At 43.9% G+C, this 18,049-nt stretch overlaps 1 protein-coding gene and 1 long non-coding RNA gene across 4 annotated transcripts in view; one reads left to right on the top strand and one right to left on the bottom strand.

Moving 5' to 3' along the window:
• The window catches only part of LOC131832197 (uncharacterized), a 49,826-nt gene that overhangs the window by 9,227 nt on the left and 22,550 nt on the right, over positions 1–18,049 (bottom strand). The window contains exon 7 of the long non-coding RNA XR_009353939.1: positions 1,499–8,036. This is a non-coding gene — a long non-coding RNA (uncharacterized LOC131832197). The remainder of the gene's footprint in view (positions 1–1,498; positions 8,037–18,049) is intronic.
• The window catches only part of FGF1 (fibroblast growth factor 1), a 98,955-nt gene continuing 93,026 nt past the window's right edge, over positions 12,121–18,049 (top strand). Inside the window, exon 1 of one of the 3 annotated variants that reach the window (XM_059174920.1) lies at positions 12,121–12,554. The gene's annotated coding sequence lies outside the window, so the exon portion shown is untranslated. The remainder of the gene's footprint in view (positions 12,555–18,049) is intronic. The other 2 variants (XM_059174917.1, XM_059174914.1) reach the window with 2 other exon arrangements.

The raw sequence follows: 18,049 nt of genomic DNA, 5'->3' as shown, positions 1-18,049 counted from the left end.
CAGATGCTGGCGAGGATGCGGAGAAAGGGGAACCCTCCTACACTGTTGGTGGGAATGCAAGCTGGTGCAGCCACTCTGGAAAACAGCATGGAGGTTCCTCAGAATGTTGAAAATAGAACTGCCCTATGACCCAGCAATTGCACTACTGGGTATTTACCCTAAAGATACAAACGTAGTGATCCAAAGGGGCATGTGCACCCGAATGTTTATAGCAGCAATGTCCACAATAGCCAAACTATGGAAAGAACCTAGATGTCCATCAACAGATGAATGGATCAAGAAGATGTATATATACACAATGGAATACTATGCAGCCATCAAAAGAAATGAAATCTTGCCATTTGCGACTACATGGATGGAACTAGAGCGTATCATGCTTAGTGAAATAAGTCAAGCAGAGAAAGACAACTATCATATGATCTCCCTGATATGAGGAAGTGGTGATGAAACATGGGGGCTTAAGTGCGTAGAAGAAGAATCAACAAAACAAGATGGAATTGGGAGGGAGACAAACCATAAGTGACTCTTAATCTCACAAAACAAACTGAGGGTTGCTGGGGGGAGGGGGGTTGGGAGAAGGGGTGTGATTATGGACATTGGGGAGGGTATGTGCTTTGGTGAGTGCTGTGAAGTGTGTAAACCTGGTGATTCACAGACCTGTACCCCTGGGGATAAAAATATATGTTTATAAAAAATAAAAAATTAAAAAAAAAAAAAAGCTCTCACTGGCTTTCTTGGGTTCTTAAAATATCCCACTATTTGAATTATCTCCCTAGAGTCCTGTTGAAATATAAATATGTCATATAAATATAACATATTTACATATATAAATATTAAAATGAAATATAAATATGATTTTGAAAAAAGCACCTAATATTCATTGTAGCATTATTCACAAAAGTCAGAAGGTGAGGCAACCCAGTGTCCATCAATGGCTCCATGCATAAACAAAATATGGTTTATACATACAATGGAATAATAGTATTCAGCCATGAAAAAGAAGGAAATGTTGACAGGTCACAACAAGGATGAAAGTTGAGGACATTATGCTAAGTGAAATCAGGCTGTCACAAAAGGACCAATACCATATGTTTCTACTCATATGAGGTAATACAACAGTCAAAATCATAGAGACAGAAAGCAGAATGATGTTTGCCAGGGGTCAGGGGGAGGGAGCGATGGGAAGCTGTTATCTAAGGGCATGGAGTTTGTTTTGCAAAACAGAGAGAGCTCTGCTTTTCTACCTGTTGCCTGCTCTCCTCCCTAGTGGAGCAGTGCTCAGGCTGGACCTCTGTCTCCAGGTTCCAGGTTCCTGTAAACCTAGAGCCATCCTTATCTGTCTCCACTCTCCCCCTGCCATTGCGTTTGTGGACTGGGACCTCATCAACCATGATGATAAATCCTCAGACATCAAGATCAAGGAGACCAAGGGTGGGCTGCCCACCCGAGGTGGAGGGGAAGACAGTCAGCAGGACAGAGGGTAACACTGACGACTTACTCATTTATGGCAATGCCTCCACTAAAGAACCTGACAGGTAAAGAAGATACCCAAGGCAGTCACTGGTGTTGATACGGTCATGGCCATCACTTGCAAGAAACCAGCTTCACGTTAAAAGAGCCTATAAGAAGTACATCACAGACAACATGAACTCAACCAAAGGCAAACCTGAAGAACAGAGACCCAGGTTACAGAATAAATCCTTGCTAACTGCAAAAACCACCAGCTCTTTATTGATGGGAACACAAATCCAGATGGCCTTGTTGCTCTGCTGGACTACTGTGCTACTGTGAGGACAGCGAGAACTCCCAGTATGACTTCCTTTAAGGATGGTTTAGGAATGGGAAAATGAGAATAAGTTTGGCTATTACTTTAGATCTATTGCCTGCTGTTGTAACTGCTGCTGCTTTTCATGCCCACACCACCAGCACTTAGACAAATGGGTGATAGACCTCTTGAGCTCTCTATTTAATCTGGCCTTGGTTTATTTGGAGGAGAGGCATTGTTTTTAAGGAGAAAATAGAAAGGCATGTAGGTTGCTTGAAAATAAAATTATTTAAACCTTAAAAAAATATGAAAAGAGCTCTGGAGATAGAGTGGTGATGGTTCCATGAGAACATGAAGGTACTTAATGCCAAGGAACTGTACACTTGGAAGTGGTTGAAAATAGTAAATTGTATGTCATTTGTACCTTACCACAATTTTTAGTTTTTAATTTTTTACCTTTTTTGGTCCTCCCCCTCTTTTATTTTTTTTTTTTAGAGACAGCTTGAGAGTGCAAGGGGAGAGGGCCAGAAGAAGAGGGGGAGAGAGAAAATCCCAAGCAGGGTCCATGCTCATCATAGAACCCCAAGCAGGACTCCATCTCACCACCCTGAGATCATGACCGGAGCCAAAATCAAGAGTCAGAAGCCCAGTAAACTGAGCCACCCAGGTGCCCCCCTTTTTCTCTTTATTTAAAGTAGGCTACATGCCCAGAGTGGAGCCCAACACAGGGCCTGAAATCATGACCCAGAGATCAAGGCATGAGCTGAAATCAAGAGTAGGACACTTAACCGTCTGAGCTACCCAGGTGCCCCTATTTTTTTAGTTTTTTAAAAAAAGATTTTATTTTTAATCTCTATACCCAATGTGGGGCTTGAACTCACAACCCCAAGATCAAAAGTCACATGCTCCACCAACTGAGCCAGCCAAACGCCCCATCACATTTAAAACATTTTTTAAAAATGTTTTTTAAAAAAAAACATTAAAAACCCAGGTCATTTATTTAACAGGGGCCACTTGATCACTTGTTCTTGTCCATTGTTAGTTTGGCTCAGTTTTGCTTTTCAGAAAAAGACTATCAGTCACGAGCAGGACGTCAAGGGGCTGGGACCTGGAAGAGCAGGTGACACAGATGACAGTCATGAGGAAGAGAGTTCACTGGGCTTTAGAATGTGCTTTGAGAAAGGCCCAATTTGGGGTTCCTGTCCTGAGCTGAGGGGACACCCCTGCAGGTCCTCCGTAGCAGGAGGAAAATGTGAAAACCCAACCCTTTGAGGAGCTGGTTTGTGAAGGAGAGGATATCTGCCTCGGGGAGGTGTTGTTGTTTGCCTTTTTACTGAGGGCCTCCTGGCCAGAGACCTCCCTCTGAGAGAGTAATAAAGCTACAGTTATGATGATCAATTAGGCTCCTGTGAGTCAGTGACATTGGCTTGTCCAGAAAACCTTCTCCCAGATCCCCCATCTCACAAGCCGGTGTAAAGGGCGGGGGGCCCTGACACCAAATCTCAAAGTCAAGAGTGGGTGTGAGGAAGGTAGAGCCACACCCAACTGGCCAAAGGGAGCCTCTCAGTCTAGTGCTTTCCTTAATTCAGCCAGCACCTCCTCCACCTTCAGCCTTGGGAAAGAGAGGCATTTTGGTCACAAAAAGTAGCATTTTAAACCTCTCTCATTAATGAGGGAGACAGAATTGTTATACTAGTTGGGGAACACTCAAGAAGGAATACATTTCATTTCCATGCATCTCCAGCTTGAGTCCTAGGCTTAACAGATGCTATTTTTATCAAATACTTTCTATTCTGTGACATGCTTTACCAACTTTCTATTATTAGGCAAATCAGGAAAAGACCACATTTGATTTCTCTTCCTTCTGGCTTCTCCCTCCTCATCTGCAAGATGGGTGGTTGTTTGGGCGGGGGCACTGTCCTTTCAATAGAAGGTAAGTGACAGGGAAATGGCAGCCATCTGAAAACCCAACTTGATGCCAAAGCATCCTGGAAACTGGCCCTCCTTCCTTTGCAAATGACATCGCGTCCTGGCTTCACCCCATCCCAGATGGCACAGCTGATGGGACAGGGAAAAAAAAATACAGATTTTAGAGTATTTACAGCGTCATGTCTCCCTACCCCCACTTCCTGTGAAGGAGGGTTAGTCTTGGCAGGTTTTAGAGCCTCTCTTGTGTGGAATATAGGAAAATGCTGGAAGGGATTTTGAGTCACATGGTACTGTGCGTGGGGATGGCTTGATGAGTCCACTGAAGAAAAGGCAGGGAATTACCTGCGAGGGAAAGCAGAATAGATCAGAAGGTAAGGTGAAGGATAAAAGAGCTAAGAGCCAGAGATGGCATGAACCTGGGGCGGGGTGGGGGTGGGATTTAAGAGATAAGTTAAGGGGGATTGTAGTAGTTGGGCTGTCATAAGAAGGAATTGAGAGAGAGATGGGAGATTTTCCAGAAACATTGTTGGTGTTATGAATAGAACCCATCCTCCTGTTGGCATTTTTTTAAAAAAAAGATTTTATTTATTTATTTGACACAAATGCAGAGCACACGTAGGGGGAGCAGCAGGCAGAGGGAGAAGAGCAGACTCCTCTCTCAGCAGGGAACCTGGAGTGGGGTGGAGCTCAATCCCAGAACCTGGGGATCATGACCTGAGCAAAAGGCAGACACATAACAGACTGAGCCACCCAGGCGCCCCTCCTATTGGCCTTTTTAAGAGATTTCAGTAAAGCTAAGGTTAATAGTGAAAGATGACCACCATTAACCTCCTTTCTCCCATCAACATGTACTATAGTTCAGGTATTTCGAAAGGGATTTGAACTGCAAATATGTCTTATTCGGTTTCCTGAGAGTTCAATTTTTTTTTTAGCCACCACTGAAAATTGTGATTTCACATTTTAAAAAGCCTGCATTTCCTGCTTCTTAAAAAAAAGGAAAAATCTGGCAACATAAGACTCCCGTTTCCATATGGCAAAAGAGGCTCATGCTCCCTGGTTAACCCAAGCGCCCAGCACTCATGTAAGGTGTGCAGATGCACATAAACCTGAATCGCTTCCTGTGTTTCTATTCCCTACCATCTGGTAACAGCAGACTATACCACTGGAGCCTGCTCTCCTGCTGAGCACAATGTCAGAGGTTGGACAAAATAAAAATAAAATCAACCTGAAGGGCATCAAAGAGTTAAAAAGGTAATGAAGATTTGCTAAACCAAGATCTAGGGAGAGATGGGAATTTAGAGGGGGCAAGCCCATCAACTGAGGCATCTCATCCCCTTGGGATATTTGCTGCTTCTGGAAGAGACAGCTGAGAAGGTGAGAGGCTAAGCAGCAATGGAAGCAGTTTTGCATCCTAAGGGGACAAAAGTTGGAATCTAGGGCCCACCATAGGAGAGGGGGTCCTGAAACCCCCCATTTTAGGTGAGGGCCCTGATGGACTGCACCTTAAAACTGAAGAATAAGAAACAGACCACATTTTGCAGGGTCTCAGCTCAGCCACCAATGAGCTTCATTCTTCAAATTGGATTAAGGTGATCCTAGATGCCTAGTATTTCCAAGTGCCTAGCAGAAGCAAATGTAAATACTGGAGGAATAGTACACATTAAGGTCTCCTGTTACTTCTAAAGTTTTTCACACATAGTTGCTGCACACATGGAAATAACCAGGCACGTAAGGAACGAGACAATATAATGAGATTCAGGGAAAACAACTACAATAGAAACAATCTCAGAAAACTGTAGTTACTAGTGTTATCAGGCAGAGACTATGCAAAGGAGATAAAAGAGTAAAAATTCTGGCAGAGAACTAGAAACTTAAAAAAAAGACAACGATGATTTGTACGTAATCATTCTACAGAAATGTAGAATTGAAAATTTAGTAACAAATAAATGAAACAAGATAGGATTGGGAGGGAGACATACCATAAATGACTCTTAATCTCACAAAACAAACTGAGGGCTGCTGGGGGGAGGAGGGTTGGGGGAAAAGGGGTTGGGTTATGGACATTGGGGAGGGTATGTGCTATGGTGAGTGCTATGGTGAGGTATTCACATACCTTTACCCCGGGGGATAAAAATATATTATATGTTTATAAAAAATTAAAAATTAAAAAGAAAAAAAATACATAGTAACAAAAGTAAAGAGCTCAGTAGATGAGTTTACCAGCTGCCTAGCCATGGTTAAAGGGAGAATTAATGAACTGGGCAGTAGGGTAGAAGGAAACATCAGAATGAAAAATGAAGACAAAAGAATGAAAAATGCTGTCAGGGAATAAGAGATAGGGAAGGTAAAATGAAGACTGAAGTTCTAGAATAAGAGCTACAATAAGACAGCAGCAATATTTGAAGAGAAAAATAGTTGAGAAATGGTCAAAATTGACCAAGAATATCACAGATTCCAGAAGCCCTGGGAACCCCAACCATGATTAATAAAAAGAAAGCCACATGTAGGTACATCACATTAAATAGATGAAAATCAAAGACAAAGAGAAAATAAAGGTAAAAGAGCTAACATTACTTGAAGAAAGAAAGAAAGAAAGAACCACTAGCTTACTTCTTGGCAAAAACAACAGTAGCTAGAAATGAGTAGAATTTAAGTATCTTTAAAGTGTTTAGAGAAAACTTAGAATTCCACACCCCATGAAAGCAGCCTGTGATAATAAAAATGAAATTAAGGCATTTTCAGGATTCCATACTAGCAGTAGATACTAAGGCAGTGTTCTTTAAGCAGAAGGAAGATGGTTTTACATGACAGTTATAGATATAAGAAGAAATGAAGAACAATGCAAAGGCTAATTTGAAGAATCCAAATGAATTAGACTATATAAAATAACATAACAATATCCACTGGGGATTTAAATTTTTAAAATATATGACAAGTATGTGTAAGTCAGAAGGAAGGGGTGAATGAAATTAAAATGGTCTGTGATTCTTGTATTACTGTGGAAGAAGATAAAAATTCCAATTAACTTTAGACTTGATAAGTCAAAGATACATATTGTTATCTAGAATAACCTCTAAAAGAGTAGTAAAATAAGTGTATCACTTCCAAGGTAATAGAGGAAAAATATAGAATATTCGACCACACCAAACAAGCAAGAGAGGACAAAAAGAACATAGGACATGTGGGACAAATAAAAGCACTTAATAAGATGGCAGATTTAAATCTAAATATATCAGTAATTACATCAAACATCAGTGAACAAAATACTTCAGTTAAAAGTGAAAGAGTAGGGGCGCCTGGGTGGCTCAGTGGGTTAAGCCGCTGCCTTTGGCTCAGGTCATGATCTCAGGGTCCTGGGATCTAGTCCCGCATTGGGCTCTGTGCTCAGCAGGGAGCCTGCTTCCTCCTCTCTCTCTCTCTGCCTGCCTCCCTGCTTCTTGTGATCTCTCTCTGTCGAATAAATAATAAAATCTTTAAAAAAAAAAGTGAAAGAGTATTGAACTGGATAAAAAAAATCTACATACTATAAGAAACACTATAATTTTTTAAATGTCGAAAGGGTGAAAGATAGGTAAATATTAACCAAAACTATATTAATATTAACAGTATATATTAATATCAACTTCTATTTTAAGGCAAAAATCAATACTACAGCTAAAAAAGACACATTAAAATAAAAAATTCAATTCACAAGGAAGACACAGTGATTATAAAACTTATAAACATTTTGTAGCTTTAAAAATATGAAGCCAAGGAGACTCTGGGTGGCTCAGTTGTTAAGCATCTGACTCTTGATTTTGGTGCAGGTCATGACCTCAGGGTCATCAGATGAAGCCCTGCCTTGGGCTCTGTGCTCAGCAGGGAGTCTGCTTGAGATTCTCTCTCCCTCTCACTCTACCCCTCCCCCTGCTTATTCTCTCTCTCTCTAATACATAATTTTTTTTTAATAAACGTGAAGCTAAGATTGATAAAACCACAGGATGAAGTGAGCAGATAATGGGTAAGGATACAGATTATTTGAATATGATCAGTAAATTACTTAATGGATATATACAGAATGTCGCACCCAACAATTAAAGAATTCGGGTTCCTCAATAATGTATAATTCTCAACCTTCCAAGAAAAAAATAGGATTGAAATTCTCCATCTCATTTTATTTTAGGTGTGGCCATAAGACTAATTTTGGCCAATGAAATACGAGCAGAGGTAGCTTCTAGATGCTGGTGTATTACTAAACATATGTCCTTTTCACTTCCTGAAAGTGGTGGTCTGGAGTTCCTTGACCTCCTTGAGCGCTGGGTCCTTGGTTAAGGGTGATACAGAGCAGAGCTCCCCAGACAACCTAGAAAGAGACAGGTTGATGTTCATGAATGAGAAATAAATCTTTTTTATTTTAAGTCACTGGCATTTGGGGTTAATTACAATGACAATATAACCTAGTCTATCCTGTCCTAATACAGGTATAAAAAGAAGAGGACTGTTTTTCAGGCACAGAGGTGAGCTTATCTTGAAGGAGTATGGTATGATGGATTCCCAGGAATCCACTATGCCTGAAGCTCCAGGGAGATGGGTTGGGGACAAGGCTGGTAAGGGAGAGCAGCTCCTAAGAAGAGCCCTAAGTAGACTGGCTGGAGGCAAGTTTGGAAGGGCTTTGGATTTAACAGTAAAGAATGGATACTGTCCTGGAAGTTGAAGGATCTCCAGAAGTTGGTGACTGGCTGAATATTGCTAGTAATGAACATGATAAGCCAGAGGGAATCTAACTGATGTGAAAGGAGGAAATCAGGTGGAGGGCTATTCTCCGTGAACATGTTCCAGGGTTATTTTTCCACTTCTTAGAGGTAGTCGTTATTAGCATTTGGTGACAATTTCTCCAGTCCTTGCACACACACGCAAACACACACATAAACCAATTAAAAAAAAAATCCACATCAATTATACTCTACCTGCTATTCCAATTTTTTTTTCCAGTTAACAATATCCTCATGGTTATTCTGTGTCATCTTGTTTCTTTCCTTTTGATAGGATGCTACAGTATGGCTGTGTCAGAATTCTGTAACCATTCCCCCGTAACCATTCCCCCGCTGACAGATACTTAGGTTGTTCCACTGTTACAAAAAATGCCTCAGTGACCACCTTGCTAATAATGTCCATCCCTTGCTCTGTCCTCTTTCTACACACAGGAATAGCAATTTTGCCACTATTTGAATGATGACAATTTTAGGCTGGGTCACAGGAACACAACCAGGCTGGCCATTTGAGGTGAAAATTTTGGTTAAGGGGTACCTGACATGTCTCAAATACACCCAGAATAGGGTCGCAAGCATAGTAAGCCCTCCAGTATTTGTTGAATGAATGAACAAAGGAATCCACATCCACTGCAGACAAGTTTCTGGACTGGTTTGTCCCATCCCCACCTATAGCAGAGTTTCTCAACCTCAGCACTAGTGACTCAGAGGGCTGCCTACTTTGTTGTGGGGGCTGTCGTGTATATTGTAGAATATTTAGTAGCACCCCTGGTCTCTACCCTCTAGATGCCACTAGCACCACCCCGGCTGCAGCAACCAACTCTGTCTTGGAGAAATCGCCAAATGTCTGCTGGGAAAAAAATCCCTCCCAGTTGAGAACCACTGCTTTTTAACATGGGTTGTACTTGTGTAAATGCAAAGGTCCTTCCTCAAAACAACCTACTCTATAAAGGTCGATCCTCCTTCTCCCAATCCTACCATACTTACCAGGGCCCTTCCTCCTGGGTTCTCAGAGTCCTTTCATAGAGAATCTACATTGTTCTCTCTCTCTCTCTCTCTCTCAAGATTTTATTTAGTTGACAGAGAGAGACACAGCAAGAGAGGGAACACAAGCAGGGAAGAGAAAGAGAGAGCAGGCTTCCCACAGAGCAGGGAGCCCGATGCGGGTCTCCATCCCAGGACCCTGGGATCATGACTTGAGCTGAAGGCAGATGCTTAATGACTGAGCCACCCAGGTGCCCCAAGTCTATATTGTTCTTGGTTCAGATGTCATTTCCTTAGGGCCACCTTCCCTGATACCTCCTTCATGAAATGGGTCGATCCTCCTTATTTTTTGTCAGTTTCTATTCTACATTCTCTAATCACCAAATGCCCCTCCTTAGTAGTTCTTACAAAGTTGAATTTTAGAGTTAGTTGAGTAATTTTTAAATTAAGCTGTTTAGAGGTAGCTTCTTAGAGGTAGCCATGCATAAGAATCTGGCATGTTAACATGTCAGTTTTTGTTCATAATTTTTCCATTTAGTGCCAGAAACAATGCCTGACATACAGTAGGTGCTCAATTCTGTTGGATGGACAGAAAACATCCAGTCAGCCATGGCCAACTCAGGGTACAACAATCTTTGACCAGTCGTGTTCCTGCGTCTTCTGAAAAAGTTCTAAGAAATGATGTTACCTATAGCTACATTTTAAAGTTGATACGTTACATGTTCATCATTAGGTTCATTTGGCTTCAAGATAATACCTTTCAGCATAATGTAAATATTGGAAATGAAATATTAAGCTGTGACATCATTCTTTAAAGATACCTCTTAATCTGTTATTTCTAATATTCCCTAATATTTCTAATATTCCCTTACCTTCACAGTGCTTTCTTTCAAAATCAAGGAAGAGGGACGCCTGGGTGGCTCAGTTGGTTAAGCAGCTGCCTTCGGCTCAGGTCATGATCCCAGCGTCCTGGGATCGAGTCCCACATCAGGCTCCTTGCTTGGCAGGAGCCTCTGTCTCTGCCTGCCACTCTGTCTGCCTGTGCTCGCTCTTTCCCTCTCTCTCTCTTTGACAAATAAATAAAATCTTTAAAAAAAAATCAAGGAAGAAACAAGTTTTTTTTACATTAAAAAAATGCCTTAATTAATCATGAAAGCAAGCTAAATTAAATTAGTAAAGGAAGTTTCCAGCTTGGGGAACCTGGACCTGGAGATTCTTATATTTGGAGCAACAGTCCCTTAATAAGATTTGTGGAGTGCGGGGTATGTTTTCCAGTAAGGAAAGGATTATTACCAACACAAACACTTTCTCAGGCAAATCAGTTTTAGGAAAGCGTGCCAAGAGAAACTGAGGATCTGGAAGCCAATTCTCTAGAAACAATCTTGGTGCCCCCTTGTGAAATTTTCACTACCATCCTGGGAGTAATGCAGCGTAGTGGCCGGCCGGGGGCAGTGTTGGACAAGCTGATGGGCTCCATCTCTGGCCCTCCCTGCTCAGGGGAGCTGAGAGAAAAGGCCAGTTCCATCCGGATGCAGGGGCGGCCCAGCCCAGTCCTCTCTGATGTGCACATGTCTGATGTGTACATGTTCACACTGTGAATTATTCATAGAAGACCGGCCCAGGAGAATAGAGGCTAGAGACTCTCCATCCTATATCTAGAATCAGGGCCGGGGACTTGTAAACAGATGAAAACCTCTTTGTCTCTCTGCTTCAAGAACTGTGTTTCCGAAAGAAATGGAGGAGTGAAGTCATGGGTCTGAATCAACTGTGAAGATTTTTTAATTTTCCTCTTAGGAAATGAAAACAATATTGAAATATCAGTAATTTATAGCTCAGCAGACAGTAAGCCAAGTGGCCAGAAACTCCTGCTCTGGAATGAGACAGAGGAGGGCCTGGCTCTCTCCTCGGCAAGCCCACTCTCCCAGCCTCTGCTTCTTGGGCTGTCCCATCGGAACCACAATCCCTTCCACAGAGGTTCTCCGTGAGGAGAAATGAGCCAGCGCAGGGAGGGCTCAGCATATGAATGGCATGTAACAAGAGCTTAATAAGTAACACTGACGATGGTGAAGAGGATGATACAGCATTTGTCAGGCATGAGTGTTCCAAAACTTTCCATTCATGTCCGAAGAGGAAAAATCAGAGGTGAAAAACCAAGCTACTAAAAGGCTTCAGGATTCATAAGCCTCAGGGTTAGAAGCAGAAACAGCTGGATTGGGGGAGCAGGAAATCAGGGCTTCAATGTTACAGGCCTGCTCTGTTCCTGCACCTTGCCCCTGAGTGCCTCCCAGACCTGAAGTTTCCACCCTGGGACCGATCAGAAGGTCTCTATGTCTAACATAGCGTGTATGTGCCGGCCATTTCTTCGCTGACTATATGACAGGTCCACCAGCCCGAGACAGAAAAGTACTGGCATTGCTCATTATTTGCATCCTCAAAGGGTAGGGGTAAACTAATTGACCTAAAGTTAGTAAGTGGGACTAATTGCTGGGATGTACGAAAAGTCAGGACCGAAGCAAGACCCCCAGAGTTCTGCCTTATAACAGGGAAAGGTGACGGGGAGTAGTTCAGAGGGAGGCATGGAGACATGTTGGGTAAGATATCGGTCCTTTCACCTGGCAGCTGTCCAGCCCCCAAATAGCTTTTGTGTTCAGTCCAAAAATAAGATCACATGAGAGGGGAGAAATAAATACGCAAGTGCTCGTCCTTGGGCTTTCTGCGGGTACACCAGCATCAGCCGCACTGGTGGGGGCCTGGAGAGCGTGACCTCCCAGCACCCCAGGCTGCCTCTCTCTTTGAGCTCTCCCAGGCTGGGAAAACAACCTGTATCAGCGTGGGTGTGGTGTGTGCTTTGCACTCAGCCCTTCTCTTAGGACTCCCTGGCACTCCATTCACACCAGAGAGGGAACAGGAAAGAGACGAGGAGCAAGCCGAACCAACAGCCTCAACTTCAGCGGAATGAGGGCATGGCCTCCTTTTGGTGAAGGACACTCCCTTGTGATGGAGAATGGGAACTCCCTTCCTCCCGCAGCCGCCTGCCTGCAGCGCTCCTTCTAACTCCATGCGGACACTGTAGGCTGCTGCAGCTGCGTCACCCGGGAAAGAAAGTGCTTCAGAGCCCAAGCAAAGAGGTGAGTGCATCCCCTTCTCCGAGGGGCTCCTTACTACAAGACGTTCTGCTTGGCTTCCTGCTCCTTCCAGCACAAATGCTCTCCCCTGCCCTGCTTTTGCCCCTTCTCCCTGACCTGGGACCCCTGCAGGCTGCAGTCTCCATGATGGATGCTAGCTTCAAATACCTGTACTTTCTTCTCTCCTTTAAGGCCAATTTGCTTCCAGAAAGAACTGGCTAGGTCTAGTTCTTAGCGGGGGAAGCAGGAAATGATTCCCACCAAGTGAATTATCTCTGCTGAGATCCAAGAAGATTTTTTCCAAGAAATCATTAGACAAATCCAATTATAGTAGAGTTAATGCTTAGTTTTAAAAAAGCCCTGCATGAAACAGGAAATAAAGGACATCAGCTCATTCCTTATTATTGGGCAAAAGGGAAAAAACACATAGGGGATGTGCAGAGCTTCCTCCCTCCTCACCCCTTCACATCTTGTCCTGACGTCTTAAACCCTGCGAAACAGACTTAACAGATCTAAGAACTCATTTCTTTGATTGAGAACAAGAGGAATAAAATGGAGGGTTTGGGGAGAATTGCTCTGTAGGCAGAGTCATAGGACGAAGAAGACAAATTTCGGAGAGTCTTGGTTTCCCTTCTCAAGCACATGACAGGTACCTCTGCCCGCTGGGGGATGTGTACAGATGTCACTATCACTTGTACACGCCTAACACTAACCCTGTTACAGAACCCTCTCCTTGACTATAGACCACAGATATCTATGCTAATGTAGGTGGGAGCAAGATAACCACTCCAATGAATCAGGATGCTTTTAGTGACAGTAGACTGGAAGCCAGTTTGAAGAGACTTGAGCCAAAACAAGGACATTCGCTTCCTCTTGTAAGTAAAAAGGCTTTGGTGTGGCGGGATCCAGGTGCCCAGATGATGGCATCCTGCCTCCGTCTCTCTCCACTTTGTGGCTCTGCAGCCCTGGGTCATTCCATCCCAGGAAGACTCACTGATGGCAGTGGTGACATGGCCACCAGCAGCTCCAGGCTGACACCCTTCTGGCACAGCCATCTTGGAACAACAGGCACTGCCCATTCCCGAGAGTCTAGAGTCTGAACCAGTGTGTGTACCGTGCCCATCCCCGCCAGGGGGTGTAGTTATCCCCGCCCAAAACCACATGGACTGAAACCAATGAAGGGCTGGGTCCCCAGAGATAACCAGGGTGCTAGTCCTAGGAGAGGGGGCTGGACACAGAATAGCCACAGTCAATGCTGGCCACTCTAGGTTGCTCTTTTTGTGATGGTCTGGATTAAGAGGTCAAGCTCCCTCAGGATAACTCCTCCTCCTCTCTTATAGTCCACAAAAATTAGTGACAGCAAATCTCATAATAAGGATAATTATTAGAAGTGACTAAAAGACCCCATGGCATTTCATTCCTAGAGTCCCCCACACCACGGGAAAGCAACTAGAAGTCTTGTTTCTGGCTCAGTCCCTGGACAATTCACCACACCGAGACCAACTTAGGTCCACAACCCACCTGTGTGCACATGGGTTTCCCCTTTCCCCTCACACACCCCTGCTCACTTGTGTCTCCCTCTGCTCTGCTGATGTGAACCCATCTTCCCTTTCAAGGGCCAGCCACAGGCGTGTTTCTGGTGCCTTCCTGGGCCCGTCCAGCGTTTCTGCCATATCCTACCCTGAATCTGGACAGCAATGACAGTCACTAGTACAATTTACTGTATCTTACTTTCTCTCCTGGCTTGACTTTTACATTCCTCGGGGGAATCAGATTTCATCTCTAGCTCTCTCTGTGGTAATCTGACACCTAGCCGGTGCCCAATTAAGTGACCAATAGAAATCTAGCCTCCCTGAATACCTGAGAGGCTGGATCGATTACTTGAAGTCCTACATTTTTATTTTAAAAGTAATATAATAAGTATAGCAGACACAGATTGAGTTTGAGCTGTGTGCTGCCTCATGGGCAACATCTCAGGAAACTCTCCCCATGACCCTATGAGACAAGTATTGCCATTATCCCCATTTGACATATGGGGAAACCGAGTCTCAGAGAACTGAGCCACTTGTCCCATATCATCCAGCTAGTAAGTGGTGACATGGGAGTTGGAACCCAGGCATGCCTGCCATCTCATTTCCTACTAAACTTGTCCCTGACATGCTTATCAGGGGAGCTTCCGGCTGCCTGATTTTAAAGACTGAGGAACACTGGTGGCTGGCCAAATGGCATGAGTCAGCTTAGATATTTTGGACCCATCCTCTGCCAACAGGGCTCCCAGTGTTTCCATGGGCGGGGTGGGGGGGTTCCTTATTAGACTGTACCCAGGGCTGAAGAGACACTCAGCTAAACCAATACCAAAAAGAAAGTCAGGGGCGGATGGATTTCCCAAAACGAGTGATCTCTGGGGCTTTGTAGAGAGTGAGGGACCTTTTCTATTAAACTAAGGTAAAGTAGTCTTCCAGGAAATGTTAGCTGGCAAGTGGGCTTTAGAATTTAAGCTTGCCCTTCTGGCTGCCCATCGTTATGTAGATGACCCTGACATTTCTACCTTCAGAGGGTAGCTTGCAGGATTTGGAAAGCAACCACATTCTGATCTCGAAGAAAACCAAAATCTTGAGAAAATGTGAGTATTTTTGGTAATGTTTGTGCCTTGAGCATCTGGCCACTGGCCTCTTGTCTGATGCTGTCACCTGTGGGCCCTGTGAGGCCCTTGCTTTGAGGGTATGTGGTTTCCTTGATGAACCCTGACCTATTCCTATGGGTTAGCGTCTTCTCAAGAGCAGAGCCGCCATGACTCTTGTCATTAATCCTCACCAGGTCTGGTGGGAGGATCGGAGAGTGAGCTCTCTCACAGCTGAGGTACGAGAAGACTGAGTCAGGCCCCAGATAACACAGAGGCCAAGAAGGGCCCAGACTGGGCCTGGCAGAGCTCTGGGGTCTCAGCGACGAAGTCTGCTCACTTCTCAAGTTTGTTGTAGAAAACAGTTAAGAATCACATAGGCTAAGTAAAATTCTCTGGCTGAATCTTTAAGAGAAAAACCACAGTTAGACCCAACAAAAATGAAACCATAGGTTCACACAAAAACTACACAGATCTGTACATGAAGGCTGATAGCAGCATTATTTGTCAAAGCCCAAACAGGGAAACAAGCCACACGGCCGCAAGCTGGGGAACTGATCCTCACAATGTGGCCTCTCCTGACAATGAAAATACTACTCAGCAAGAACTAGGCATGAACTTCAAGGCACACACACTGTAACACCAACGAACCTCAAAGACATTGTACTTTTGAAGGGAAAAAAGCCCACACCCTATGACTCCATTTCTATGAAATGGCCAGAACAGGCAATTCTGTGGAGACAGAAAGCAGACAAGTGGTTGCCTATGCCTGGCGGGAAGGGGGAATGGGGAGTGATTGGTACTAGGCATGGGGTTGCTTTTACGGGATGACAAAAATGTTCTAAAATTAGTGGTGATGGTTGCACAAGCATGTGAATACACTGAAACCATTTGACTGTTTACTTTAGATGGATGAACTGTACAGCATTTGAATTCTATCTCAGACTTTTTTCAAAACCAAAATCATGGCTAATGAAATAATGAACCCAGTGACAGGGCTTCACTGCAGGATGTGGGCTCACCCACGGGCTCTGATAAGCTCAGGTCATCTCCTGCAGAGCTCGGCCACAGGCCATCCCGACAATCCGAGGAGTAGGAACGTAGGTGGAAAAGATGGTATCCCTCAATTTCTTCACGAGACTCTAGGAGGAGGAGTTCTGACCCCCTCTTTCCCGTGTAGATTATTTACAATTTTATGCAATCGATCTCACTATTCTCTTTTCACTTCTGGGTTTCAACTCAGGCTTCAAAAAGCGTTCTCTGTTCTAAGATTACAAATCTTACAGAACTTAACTAACGTTTTCCTCTAAGGTTTGTCTTCTTCCATTTAAATACTCACCTGAGGATCCAGGTTGTTTTTGTTTGTTTTGCCAAATAGATAGCCAGTTATTAAATCAGGAGTTTTAAATTTGGAGTTACAATGGACTTTGGGTACCTTGTAATTTCCAGGAATTAAATATAAAAAAAGTGAGTGTGTATGTGTGTATATGTATATGTGTTCATTTTGGGGGGAGGGGAGAGTTATAGATCTTGTCACATTCTCAGGGATTTTGTGACTCACAGAAAAACAAATGAACTCTCTACATTTTGAAGCCCAAGTCCAGGTAGACAGTGCATGTACGTCCCAGTGCATGAGGTCAAATCCAAGGCAAGAGGACAATTATTGAACAATTACAGGGGAAGACTGAGCGATTACTTCTGCGGACAGTTCTCCATCACATGTCTAGGGAGCTTTGCACCACCTTTTGGTTTGACAGCAAACTGAGGCAGAGAACAAGAGTTGACTCTCACTGGCTCTCCCTGGGTCTGGAAAACTTTACATTTTATTCATCTGCTGACAAATCGGTGGAGCTAAATCATTTTAGCTGACAAAACTTGGGGCCCTTTTGTCACAAAGAATTTGAGGAGACTTATGGCTCTCAATATAAATAAATGATGAAGGGGAAATGCAACTGCCATGACAGAGAAGGTGGCAGACCCTTGGTGTGTGTGTGTGTGTGTGTGTGTATTCATGTACTAAATATGTATGTGATGCCCCCGGTGTGCCAGGCATGGTCTAGACTGGGGTTCTCAAAGTGTGGTTCCCCACACCAGCAGTTTCACCATCACCTGGGTACTTGTTAGACATACAAATTTCCAGGCCCACCCAGACCTGCTGAATTAGAAGCTTTGTCGGGCCCAGCAGTCTGCATCTGAGCAAACCCTCCCGGTGATTCTGATGCACATCTACATTTCAGAACCACTGGTCTAGAGACACGTAGTTTGTAATGGTAGAAGGATAGATGAAACCCCTGCTTTCTTCATGCAGTTGACATGGAGTGTGTGTAGTAGGGGAGAGAGGAAACAAACAAGTGAACAAATAACTGACTATGATAATGTTTCAATGGTAGTAAGGTCTACAAAGATAAAGAAAGCAAGGGGATAGGAAGGACAGTGATGGGAGTTGATTTAGAGCCAGTGGCCAGGGAAGAGGCAATCTGAAATGAGATAAGAATAATAAGCAAGAGCTGGCCGTACAAAGAGGGGCAGACAATAAATGTGCACACATTAAGTAGAGGGAATAGCAGGCGGAAAGGTTCTGAGGTAGGACTACGTTTGGCCTAGATGAATAGTACGACTGGAACACAAGGAGGAAGGAATTCATAGGGTGGACCTAGGGAAGCATGTGGTGGTAGCAAGCTTAGCTTTTGTTCTTAGAACAAGTCAAAGGTTGGGGCGCCTGGGTGGTTCAGTGGGTTGAGCCGCTGCCTTCGGCTCAGGTCATGATCTCAGGGTCCTGGGATTGAGTCCCGCATCCGGCTCTCTGCTCAGCAGGGAGCCTGCTTCCCTCTCTCTCTCTCTCTGCCTGCCTCTCCATCTACTTGTGATTTCTCTCTGT

The sequence above is a fragment of the Mustela lutreola genome, chromosome 5 (assembly GCF_030435805.1).
Source record: "Mustela lutreola isolate mMusLut2 chromosome 5, mMusLut2.pri, whole genome shotgun sequence".
In the NCBI taxonomy this organism is placed as follows: domain Eukaryota; kingdom Metazoa; phylum Chordata; class Mammalia; order Carnivora; family Mustelidae; genus Mustela; species Mustela lutreola.
Note: the sequence above shows the minus strand (reverse complement) of the source record. Positions and strands in the feature narration are given on the sequence as shown.